Below are 13,217 nucleotides of genomic sequence, written 5' to 3'. Positions count from 1 at the left end.
CCCAAAAAAAAAAAAAGGGGGAATTCATTTTGGCAAAATTTCCCAACGAGAAATCCCTTCCGAAAGCGGAATTTTCTGAACCTTAAAAAGCATCAAAAAGGCTGTGTTATTAGTTTAAAATAGTTATTTCGGTCTATAATAATTTTAAGTGAAAACTATTAACTCCGAATAATAAAATTCAAATTAGATTTAGATTCTGTTTATTTTCGAAAACATCTGTCATAGTCTCCTGCTCAGTTTACTCGGAACGGACTGACGGACGAGAAAAAGAAATTGACTGTGAAAAAATATCCTGCGGGAAGGAAATTAAAGGGAAAAGAAAATAATCCAAAAAGGAATCCTCGGGAAACGACCTCCCCTTCTCTTTCCCTTCCGCTCGCCGGAGATGTCCGCCCCTGGCAGCAAGCTCATAGTGATCGGCGGCTGAAACGAGTCCGATTTGCCTGAAAAATCCGACGCAATGATCAACAAACGAAGCTTAATTCCCGGAAGAGAAGCAACTGGGCTATCCAGTAGTCGCCCGTAATCTCGATTGCCGCATCGCGGAAGGCCACCCCCTGTTGGCATCCTTCTCTTAGGGAGCTCCTCCTCTTCCGTTGCACCGACAGCTCCACCCGCCCTCCTCTGCCCAAGCGGCAGCCGGCTGCGATGATGTTGTCCCTTTTCGATAGCCTCAAAGACAGCCTCACCATCGACGTGGCTCGCTCCGCCATCGTCGGTACCCCCGAAGCAGCTGTTGCCGCCGGCGCCGCCGCTACCACGATCTACATGGCAGCTGTCATTCCAGCTGCTGCAGCTGGGCATACCTCCTCCCCTGCCGGCCGCAGTTGATGCCGCCAATGGGGCCGCTGTTCATGCCGCCAATGGGGCCGCCGTTCATGCCGCCAATGGGATGCTGTAGCCAGTTCCTATATCCCTTAGGTTTTTGAAGGATCTAAAACTAGACCATCTTATTTTGATATATCACTTTAATGATCCATAAATGCAACTCGATTGAAATTGATAACAGACTTTGCAATACTTATATTTTGTATGCATTTCTCATAGTAAAGAGTGGTTTTCTCATAGTAAAGAGTGCATTTCTCATAGATAATTGTATGCATATCTCAAATTTTAGAAGTTTCAATATTTCCTTGTGTCTCGTCAATCAAAAGTTATTCTGATAAGAAAATAACCATGTCGAATGTAAATTTTAATGATGTTCAATTTACTAATGATGAATCAGAACAACTTTTGATTGACGAGACACAAGGAAATATTGAAACTTCTAAAATTTGAGATATGCATACAATTATCTTATGAGAAATGCACTCTTTTACTATGAGAAAACCACTCTTTACTATGAGAAATGCATACAAAATATAAGTATTGCAAAGTCTGTTATCAATTTCAATCAAGTTGCATTTATGGATCATTAAAGTGATATATCAAAATAAGATGGTCTAATTTTAGATGCTTCAAAAACCTAAGGGATATAGGAACTGGCTACAGCATCCCATTGGCGGCATGAACGGCGGCCCCATTGGCGGCATGAACGGCGGCCCCATTGGCGGCATCAACTGCGGCCGGCGGGGGAGGAGGCATGCCAGCTGCAGCAGCTGGAATGGCAGCTGCCATGTAGATCGTGGTAGGCGGCAACAGCAGCTTCTGACGATGACGGCGTATGTCACGGCGGTATCAATGACCTGTACAGCTGCGGCGGCAGCTGCTTTGACGAAAGCAGCGGCGGCAGCATCGCCATCAACGATGGCAGCAATTACGTTGTCCATTCACCTAGATATAACAATAACAATAACTCTGTTTATTGAACAGAAAAATACAGAATTCAAAGAGGTAAATCAGGTTTGAATCAACATCTGAATTTAAGAAAACATCAAATGTAAAAGACACTAATGAATTGCATCAGTAACAGTATTTGACTAGGATATGGTGAACAATGTATGTGTACTGCAATCGAAGATTCCTAAACGTGCAGAAAGCAATCGAAGATTCCAGCTGAGTGAATCTCAGTAGCACAACAGATATGAAACTGTGTTCGACTGTCCAAGTTGGTAAGGGCAAATAATAGGATCCAATAATCCATGTAGATGATACATAAGACCAAAAGAGCAAAAACAAAATACAACTCCTGGTTAAGTTCTACCATTCAGCCACTATGCAAAGTTCCACATGCTATTGTCCGTCTACGTTAAGTTCAAATTTTCACTAATGCCGATGCAATTACAATAGCATCCACTCCACCCCTAGGTTTAATCAACCACATGGCCTTTTTCTCATATGGAAACCTGGTGTTAGTTTTTCTTTTTGACAAGAAAGAGAATAATTGCACAGGGAACAAATCAACCTCTTCCTATGTTTTTCAAGCATTATAGCCATACAGAAAAAAATGGTTATATCCTTAATATTGAATTTAAACTTTAACATCTCTTACTAATGAAAATTGCACTTTGATCATGAGAAATTGAATAACCAAACCAATATTATAATAAGTTAAGAACCCACATATATGTATAGTAAGATAAGCAAAATCCAAATGGCAAAATGATTTTCCAGATTCACTTATTTTAGACCTTATTCATAGTAAAATTCACAATGATCAGCAGGCTCCAAAGGTTGATTTCTTCCTATCTCAAACAACAGGGGATCCCTATTTCTGTTCTATTCTTTCATGAAAGCAGGCTGCACACCCCTTCGGCTAGCATTTGGACAAACATTCTCCTTCCTTTGCGCCCACAAACATTCAAAAAGAAATTCGTAGGTTCAGGGGCTGCACACAAACGAAATAGTCAAACAAACGAGATGTTGTATCCCAGGATACATTTCCAGACATTTCCTGAGGGCTTTTCTCGGATCAGTCTTGAATGCTTTCCTTTTCAACCGGAAAATAGAGATTGGAAAATAGCTGATCAATGAACGGCAACCGTAAGAGCAGATAGGCAAACTAGTGCCTCAAGCCTAAACCTTTCAGAGCCTCTTTGCCAATCTTTCACAACAACCGATTCTGATTCAATTCCAACAAACCTTCCACCATGAAATTTGTATTATAATGCTTAATAACCAACCAAGCAAGCTTAAAATGTAAAAGTTTCAAACAATCAAGCAAAAGTTGAGGCAGAGTTTGATAACATCTAAACGAACCAAAGCTTAAGCTCTTAAAAAAAGTCAAAATCAAGCTTGAACAATCATTTCAAAAGTTTGGTTTATTTTAGGCTCGGCTTGACTTAGTTACCTTATTAAACAAGCTTGAACATCATAAAGCTTAGCTCGGCTTGGCTTGTTTACAACCCTAAATATTGATGCTTGATTTAACTCTTTATTTATGCTTTGAGTATTGGAGTTTGATTTTTAGTTTACAAATTAATTTATCTTGCCACTTTTTATATGTTGATATGTAACTTTCATTGTCTCTTGTAGACTGTAAGTAAATCAACAGCATGAGCATTGCCTATCATATCATTGAAGTGTTATCTCTCAGCACCTTAAATTTCAGTTCCTTCAAGTTGTATCAATTGAGAGACCATGCTGTGCTAGAGCCAAAAAAGTGAACCGTAACAAGATGTGGCACCTTGGTACCAACAGCAACACCAAACAGCATTTTCAGCTTCTTTCTAAAATTGGCACAATTAGTTTAAAGATTCTAAAAAGCAAACAAAGAAGCATGCAACCTCTTGATGAGATACACACATGGTTTCTCGTATTGCTGCAACATCATTGTTAAGGAAAAAAGACCTCTACTTTTATTGATTACTGATGCATAGGAGATATTAAGTTCTTCGTCCCCCTACATATTTACTCTCTCTACACTTCACCTCAACTTGGTTCAAATATACTATGGAGACTAGCTTGTTACAAATACATCTGACTATTTGACTGATATGTTTTGGAATGACACACACCAAGCGATGATGTATCCAATTTCATATGTTTGATGCACGCAGAGAGAGGACAGATGAGTTCATCAAATGATGCACACAGAGAGCTAGAGGAGAGATAAAATTTGCAGAATGACACACATGGTGAAGTAGGGCTTGTTGGTTTGAGATCCGTGGAATGAAGCGCATAAAGAGATAGGTCACATAGGCTTGAAATCTGTGGAATGACGCACATAGAAAGATAAGGCAAGCAGACTGATCAAGATGCATGAAATACCACACATGCAGGGGCTTGCTTGCAAAGATAAGGCAGGAGACATAATTAAGCTTATGCGAGCCAACAACTAGACATGGAAGGACGACATCTGAAGATGATAAAGGGCAGCGTGAATCCCTTTCATCGTTTGCATACAAGATGGCTGCCATATCACACAACAACTGAAGAAAGTTACAGATCAAAGGAGCATTGGCAAAGCCAAATCGCACAGATTGAGACATCAATAGATAGATCGGAGAAAGTGGAGGTATCGGCAGATGGATCTTGCAGCATGCAAAGTCGAACGAGAGTAGGTGGCTCGAATACAACATGCAATGCTCAAACAAATAACAAAGGCCAAATGAGGAACATTGGCAAGAGGGATGACGTTGAAGATGAGACAACAACGTGAGCTAGACATGAATGATTATCGCAGTTCATCATCAGGCGAAAGGAGGAAACTCGCATCAAAGCACACTGACTGGTGCAGAGTGGTTACACGAAGGAGAAGATAGACGAAATTCGCATGAAGGATTGCCAGAGTGGAATGTGCACGATCATGAGGCATAATACATAAGAAAAATATGCACATTGGATAACATAGCAATCCAAGTTTTGATTATATGTCTTGACCAACTACTTCAGCCACTCCTCAGAACCTATAGTTTTTGGTAATTCAGTCTCTTCAGGAATTGGATCATAGCCCATAAATATCGACCTTCATGTATTAGATAAATTGAGAAATGTTTTGTTCGAAAGTTGATATTCTACCTGTATGTGACATCAAATAAATGAGAAGGATAATATCCTAAAAAGTAGAATACTTTTCCTATTTCAATTATATTCCAGAGTACCCACGTCCTAAAGCATCATGACTGTTAAGCAAGGACTAGCAGCTATTAAAGGTTTAACAATGAAATGCGTATTATATAAAAAACAAAAAAATCTCAAAACAGTGGTCATACAAGAATACACAATTACTCAATGAAACATGACAGAAAACTATAGATCTTTGACAATTCTATTCATCTGAAGTCTACCAAATAGCCTATGATTCAGAAACCCTAGTTTTTTTTAAAGGAACTGGTAGCTTAGCCATAAGAAATGTATTTACTCAATAGTTGAGACCAGAAAAGACAGCAAAGAAATTAAAAAAGGACAGTCCGGTGCACGAAGCATCATGACTGTTAAAAAAGGGCAGCAAAGAAACCCTAATTTTACCGATCGATTTTTACGGTCCCTAAATTAGGGACCGATCTTGAATTCGGTCCCTAATTTTAGCGACCGAATAAAAATTCGGTCCCTAATTTTGGGGACCGAAATATCCATTCGGTCCCTAAAATTAGAGACCGAATTTTGTGCGGTCCCTAATATTAGGGACCGAATTAGATTTCGGTTCGCGATTAGCGACCGAATCTAAAATCGGTCCCTAATTTGAATTACGACGAATTATTTAGCGATTTTGTAATCGGTCGTTAAACGGATTTAGCGACCGATTAGGGACCGATTTTTTGGTCGCTAATTGGGATTAATTTTGTAGTGAAAGCATCATGACTGTTAAGCAAGGACTAGCAGCTATTAAAGGTTTAACAATGAAATGCGTAATATATAAAAAACAAAAAAATCTCAAAACAGTGGTCATACAAGAATACACAATTACTCAATGAAACATGACAGAAAACTATAGATCTTTGACAATTCTATTCATCTGAAGTCTACCAAATAGCCTATGATTCAGAAACCCTAGTTTTTTTAAAAGGAACTGGTAGCTTAGCCATAAGAAATGTATTTACTCAATAGTTGAGACCAGAAAAGACAGCAAAGAAATTAAAAAAGGACAGTCCGGTGCACGAAGCATCATGACTGTTAAAAAAGGGCAGCAAAGAAACCCTAATTTTACCGATCGATTTTTAACATTCGGTCCCTAAATTAGGGACCGATCTTGAATTCGGTCCCTAATTTTAGCGACCGAATAAAAATTCGGTCCCTAATTTTGGGGACCGAAATATCCATTCGGTCCCTAAAATTAGAGACCGAATTTTGTGCGGTCCCTAATATTAGGGACCGAATTAGATTTCGGTCGCTAATTAGCGACCGAATCTAAAATCGGTCCCTAATTTGAATTACGACGAATTATTTAGCGATTTTTGTAATCGGTCGTTAAACGGATTTAGCGACCGATTAGGGACCGATTTTTCGGTCGCTAATTGGGATTAATTTTGTAGTGAAAGCATCATGACTGTTAAGCAAGGACTAGCAGCTATTAAAGGTTTAACAATGAAATGCGTAATATATAAAAAACAAAAAAATCTCAAAACAGTGGTCATACAAGAATACACAATTACTCAATGAAACATGACAGAAAACTATAGATCTTTGACAATTCTATTCATCTGAAGTCTACCAAATAGCCTATGATTCAGAAACCCTAGTTTTTTTAAAAGGAACTGGTAGCTTAGCCATAAGAAATGTATTTACTCAATAGTTGAGACCAGAAAAGACAGCAAAGAAATTAAAAAAGGGCAGTCCGGTGCACGAAGCATCATGACTGTTAAAAAAGGGCAGCAAAGAAACCCTAATTTTACCGATCGATTTTTAACATTCGGTCCCTAAATTAGGGACCGATCTTGAATTCGGTCCCTAATTTTAGCGACCGAATAAAAATTCGGTCCCTAATTTTAGGGACCGAAATATCCATTCGGTCCCTAAAATTAGAGACCGAATTTTGTGCGGTCCCTAATATTAGGGACCGAATTAGATTTCGGTCGCTAATTAGCGACCGAATCTAAAATCGGTCCCTAATTTGAATTACGACGAATTATTTAGCGATTTTTGTAATCGGTCCCTAATCGGTCGTTAAACGGATTTAGCGACCGATTAGGGACCGATTTTTCGGTCGCTAATTGGGATTAATTTTGTAGTGAAAGCATCATGACTGTTAAGCAAGGACTAGCAGCTATTAAAGGTTTAACAATGAAATGCGTAATATATAAAAAACAAAAAAATCTCAAAACAGTGGTCATACAAGAATACACAATTACTCAATGAAACATGACAGAAAACTATAGATCTTTGACAATTCTATTCATCTGAAGTCTACCAAATAGCCTATGATTCAGAAACCCTAGTTTTTTTAAAAGGAACTGGTAGCTTAGCCATAAGAAATGTATTTACTCAATAGTTGAGACCAGAAAAGACAGCAAAGAAATTAAAAAAGGGCAGTCCGGTGCACGAAGCATCATGACTGTTAAAAAAGGGCAGCAAAGAAACCCTAATTTTACCGATCGATTTTTAACATTCGGTCCCTAAATTAGGGACCGATCTTGAATTCGGTCCCTAATTTTAGCGACCGAATAAAAATTCGGTCCCTAATTTTAGGGACCGAAATATCCATTCGGTCCCTAAAATTAGAGACCGAATTTTGTGCGGTCCCTAATATTAGGGACCGAATTAGATTTCGGTCGCTAATTAGCGACCGAATCTAAAATCGGTCCCTAATTTGAATTACGACGAATTATTTAGCGATTTTTGTAATCGGTCCCTAATCGGTCGTTAAACGGATTTAGCGACCGATTAGGGACCGATTTTTCGGTCGCTAATTGGGATTAATTTTGTAGTGAAAGCATCATGACTGTTAAGCAAGGACTAGCAGCTATTAAAGGTTTAACAATGAAATGCGTAATATATAAAAAACAAAAAAATCTCAAAACAGTGGTCATACAAGAATACACAATTACTCAATGAAACATGACAGAAAACTATAGATCTTTGACAATTCTATTTCCCTGATCGACAGGAGAGGGAGGAACGAGGGACGAGAGAAGCGACGTGCTCGTGTGCTCTTACCATAGGGCATCCGAGAAGCCTAAAATAAATATAAATTCCGATAGGGGCAAATTTACGTATAGGAAGCCTAAAATAAATATAAATTCCGATAGGGGCATCCGAGTAAGTACGACCGATAGGAAAGAGTCAATGGTACACCATGTTAGTAATACCAGTAATTTGCTGCAGGTCTTTCTACGTTTTGAATGGCCATGTTAGCAACTATACTGGTAATAATCTGCTTGGGTAGATCTTTCTACGTTTCGTAGGTCCATGTTAGACCTGTTGCTTGGATCGACCTTAAGGGAGAGAGAGGGTCTCAGTCTCAGTTGAACGGTCAAGTAAGGTGCGAAGCAGTGCAACGACGTGGAGAAATAAAGTTAGGGCCATACAGTTAATTAGATCTTTCGTAGTTTTGAATAGTTTCGGATTAGTCGTAAATATTGGGGCTATTTATCTCCTCTGCTACGCATAGGAACTTATATTATAGTAAGGCGGCCCTTACTATATATTTGGCGATCGGCCCCACCATATATTTGGCGTAAATTGCGTAGCAGAGGAGATAAATAGCCCCAAGGGCTATTTACGACTAATCCGAATTTACTTTAATATTAGGCTATAATAAATTCCCAAAATATAGTAAATTACGCAGAGGAGATAAATAGCCCCAAAGGCTATTTATCTGCCCAAAAATCTAGTAAAGGAGATAAATAGCCCCAAGAAGATAAATAGCCCCTTTGGCGTAGACTAACTGTATATAATATAAGATAAGTACCTCTGCTACGCAGAGGCATATAAATAGCCTTTGGGGCTATTTACGACTAAGTAGACTAATCCGCCTGTATATAATATAAGTACCTCTGCTATGCAGAGCAGATAAATAGCCTTTGGGGCTATTTACGACTAATCAGGGGTAGCAGAGGAACTTATATTATATACAGGCGGATTAGAACTTATATTATGAATGCAGGGCCAAAGGGGCTATTTATCTCCTTTGGGAACTTCTATTATAGTAAGGCGGCCCTAATATAGTTAAATTGCTACAATTGCGTAGCAATTTACGCCAAATATATAGTAAGGGCCGCCATACTATAATAGAAGTTCAAATATATAGTAAGGGCCGCACTTACTATAATATAAGTTCTAAAATTTATTATAGCTAGAGGATTAGTCGTAAATAGCCCCAAAGGCTATTTATCTGCCTCTGCGTAGCAGAGGTACTTATCTTATAGTAAGGCGGATTAGTCTACGCCTTTTGGGCTATTTATCTCCTTTACAGTAAATTCGGCCCTGTATATATATTTGGCGCCCTTACTATAATTTTTAGTCGTAAATAGCCCCTTTGGGGCTATTTATCTCCCCAAAAATCTAGTAAATTACGCAATTTATACAATTTACTATATTTTAGGAACTACTACTTTTGCAGGCACGTAATACCAGTAATTTGCTGCGATAGCGACGTGGTGAAGCTTTTCGTCTAATAACTCTCAATATCTGGCTAGATTTCCATGTCCCTTCGCTGCGGGTGTTTGCTTAACTTACTTCACTTATAGCCGGCACCTACCGAAAATTCCTCCATGCTTGATAATGATACGGGAGTGGGTCCTTCTCCTCTTAAGCTATGTAATGAAGTCGGTGAAAGACTAAGGCTTGCTTAACGAGTTCTAGCTTACACCTTGATAACGGAATATCTGTATTGTATGTATAGTGTGTCACAAAGGCGCTAGACAGATCTGGCCATGTGCGAATGGTATTTGGCTCAGTGTTCATCGTCAGCGCGGGTCCGGTCAAACTGCGCAGGAATAGTTGGACAAGTAGCTCATTGTCGATTCCCATGGGCTGTAGAGTTCCGACATACATCCTGCCTTTTGAAGCTCCGAGGTAAGCCTCTTTTTCTCCTATTTCGTTATGCATCTGGTTCCGTTATAAACTCTATCTCTGGCCACTTAAAACCGTACGGAAGCCTGAGGGGTATAGGGAGAGATTCTCAAGATCTGCAACATCATACTTGTCCCCACTCAACTTATTAACTTCCCGTTCAAGGCGACTGATCTTCTCCATCAGAGGATCGGACGGCTGTGGTGGGACGTATGGCACTATCTGATTCATGGGAGTGGGCGCCAAGTACACGGCCGGCAGGAGGCTTTCTTCGGATCTCTTCCTCGTAGTGATCCACAGGTTCAGGAACTGCGGGCGGATTCTGAACTGGAGGGGGTACTGGGTCTACAGGTCTAGCATCTGCTACTCTTGGTTGGCTTTGTGGTTGTGGATCTGTGTCCCCTGAGTCGGGGTGGTAGATGGAGGGTTTGTTCCTTGAGCTGCAGGTGCAGCCAGGTCCGATGGCTACCTGCGAGGTCAATTGTGCTAGCATCCGGGCAAAAGGATCAGTTCCTGGACTTAGGTTAGGGCAAGAAGGCTACGCACCGCTACGCACCTCGGTTAACTATGGATTCTAAACCTTGTCCCATTCGATACCATCTTCTTTGACTAAAGAACCTGCTGCTCTACGATTCACGGACGGCAGGAAATAGCGTCATTCTCAAGCAGCTTATTCTTATTTAATTGCTTACACCGGCAACCGTAAGAGCAGATAGGCAAACTAGTGCCTCAAGCCTAAACCTTTCGGAGCCTCTTTGCCAATCTTTCACAACAACCGATTCTGATTCAATTCCAACAAACCTTCCACCGGGAAAGAGCCAAGCCAAAGAAAAGAGCTACCCTCACCCTCGGTGAACTCCCTTTAAAGACAGAAGCGCATCCAACCCCGTTCTTTTGGCAGCAAGTCAGATTCCCTTATACGAGGATATCCTGGAACGTGCCACTGACTTTTAGGAAAGTCGGTTTTTATTGCTTACATGGTCAAGGAATAGATGGGCCTTGAACTGGGAACTCCAAACAAAATCGATGATTCTAGGTTGGGGCCACTAAATAAAGAGTTTTGGGTTTCTCCGGGCTAATTCTTGTGAAAGCAGCAAATCTTTCTCTAAGTATGGAAGCAGTTAGTTAAGGCCTACCATCCGATAGTTCTTTCGTTACGCCGACAAGCTAATAGCTCTTCCTTGTTTTAGCTCTGTGGGAATCTCATTTATTGATGAGACCCCTTATTCTATGACACCAGAATTAAATTCATCCCTTGGCTTGTGTACGATCATTTCATTCTTTTTGCCCACGGCTGAACTCGCTTAATCCGCATATCTTGAACTCTTTGATTTGAACTACGTGGTCATGAATATACACCGGCGATGAACTCACATTTCGCCCTGGGGGACTCTTGCTTCTGTCTTCCTCTTTCTGGTGGAAATGTTATCTCGATCGATCAGTTTCTTCTACTCTATGCCTACTAAAAGCTTAACCATGCCCTACCATTTGAACAAGGGAAAGCAAAGCACAGAAAGACGAGTGAACAGCTGTCTAAAGACACCCTCGGGTTCGGGTCAAAGAAGACCATAGTTACAGGAAATCTCGATTCAACTACAAGCCCAGATTACTAATGGAAGGAAGAGCTTCTGGCTATCGAGAAAGCCCTGCTTGAAGAAAAGGCTACTGCCCTACCACCAAGAACAGATTCTCGCCATCTATTTAGAGGCTTCTGAAACAAAAGCAATCGCAGCTCCTAGTCCGACAGTTCGCTCCGCACCTTAAGAGAAAGAGTTCCGGCATACTACTTTATTATGATACCGAATCCTTGGGGAACTTCACTAACGGGGCTAATGCCGACTCCAAGACCTCTTATGCTTATGCCTACTCTGATCTTTCCTTTGCTTCTCTTGAGCCGAATGTGGGATTAATCCCTTCTATCACTGCTGCTGAAATAGCAGCTAGAGAATCTGGCATTTTTTCATAAAACATCGGAAAAAGGAAGGAGATAAAAAAACCAAGAAGAAAACTGGGACGGCTGGAACGTTTCAATCAAAGAAGTTCTGATATTGATAGGAAATGGGAGTCCTTCTAGAGATGAGTAAGGAACAAGGTGAGACGAGAAAACCTGTCCCAGGTTAAGGAGGAAAACTGAGAGGCGAAAGCTCTCGCATCATAGCTGTTGGGAAGGAACCTCTTGCTTCGCTTGCTTCATACCTACCCACGCTGTGCTTCTTTGCTCCTGCATGGACAAAGGAGCGAAACTTACCACAGTCTATCGGTGGAATATATATAACATTCTTGGACTGACTCGCCACTTAGGCGAACCACAATCAATAAGTCTTTGCTTTCTACCGAAAACCACTTCACACTAACCTCCTGCTCTTTGCTATTGCTTCCATGCTATGCTCAGCGAATCCCGTCTTTCCTCAAGTCTGACTCGCTCTCCCTACCATGGGATTAGCTTATCACTCCAACAACTCAGTATTGGCTGGAGGTGAAGACCTTAGTACTTACTACAAGACTACAAGAGAAGAAAAAATAAAATCTTAGTAAAGAAATGCATGTCTGGCAACTGCCACAACCAAGATGCCTTATTATAGGACTTTAACTTAAAAACCAAGGTAGAGGTTAACTTCCATTGGCTAGATTACTGGATAGGATGGATTGCCCAAATCTATTACTGGATTTCCCTCGCCTACTGTCTTAGTACTATGGACTGCAACATAAGACGCTAGAACGAGAACTGCTTTATACGAACGCTTAACACCCCAACTCAATCTAAACTCGATAAGGTAATAGAATTAGAAGCGCTTTTAACGCGCGTTGATCAAGGGCGGTGGAGTGAGATCGATAGTCAGAAATAGATGGACTTACTTAAGGGCTTGACGGCTTTGGCATGCATGGATGAATTGCTTATATTATAGTAAGGTAGAAGCGATTCGGGATGGGTTATCTCTGTCTTCTAAGCTTGAAAGCAGAATATTTTCATAAACTGCCTAAGGAAAGAGGAAGAGTTCATTGAATAGGCACAGTACTGCCATCTCCATCGAAGCTTTGGGACGAAGCTGCGGTGGACTAGGACTCTTTTCTAGGGGTTTACTTTCCGGTAAGAGAGTAAGCGTATGAAGAAGATCTTTCGTAGTTTCGTAGCGAACTCAAAGCAAGGGGGAAGGATCGTAAACAAAGATCCCACTACGCGCTAACTAAATAGAATCTTATCATCGTCTCGTGATAAGTAGCAGTCTCAGAGCAAAAAGTTTTCGGGAATGGAGGAGTGAGGGTGAAATGATGTAGTTGACACCCAGAGGGAATCAACAAAAACTTCAAGATCAGATGCAGGAGATTCAACCAGTTGTTGAGTCAACCAGAAACTCCGAACTCAGAGACTGTAGCTGAAGCATAAG

The sequence above is a fragment of the Curcuma longa genome, chromosome 16 (assembly GCF_044706935.1).
Source record: "Curcuma longa cultivar G26 ecotype Majalengka, Jawa Barat chromosome 16, ITB_CL_G26_1.1, whole genome shotgun sequence".
NCBI classification, from domain to species: domain Eukaryota; kingdom Viridiplantae; phylum Streptophyta; class Magnoliopsida; order Zingiberales; family Zingiberaceae; genus Curcuma; species Curcuma longa.
Note: the sequence above shows the minus strand (reverse complement) of the source record.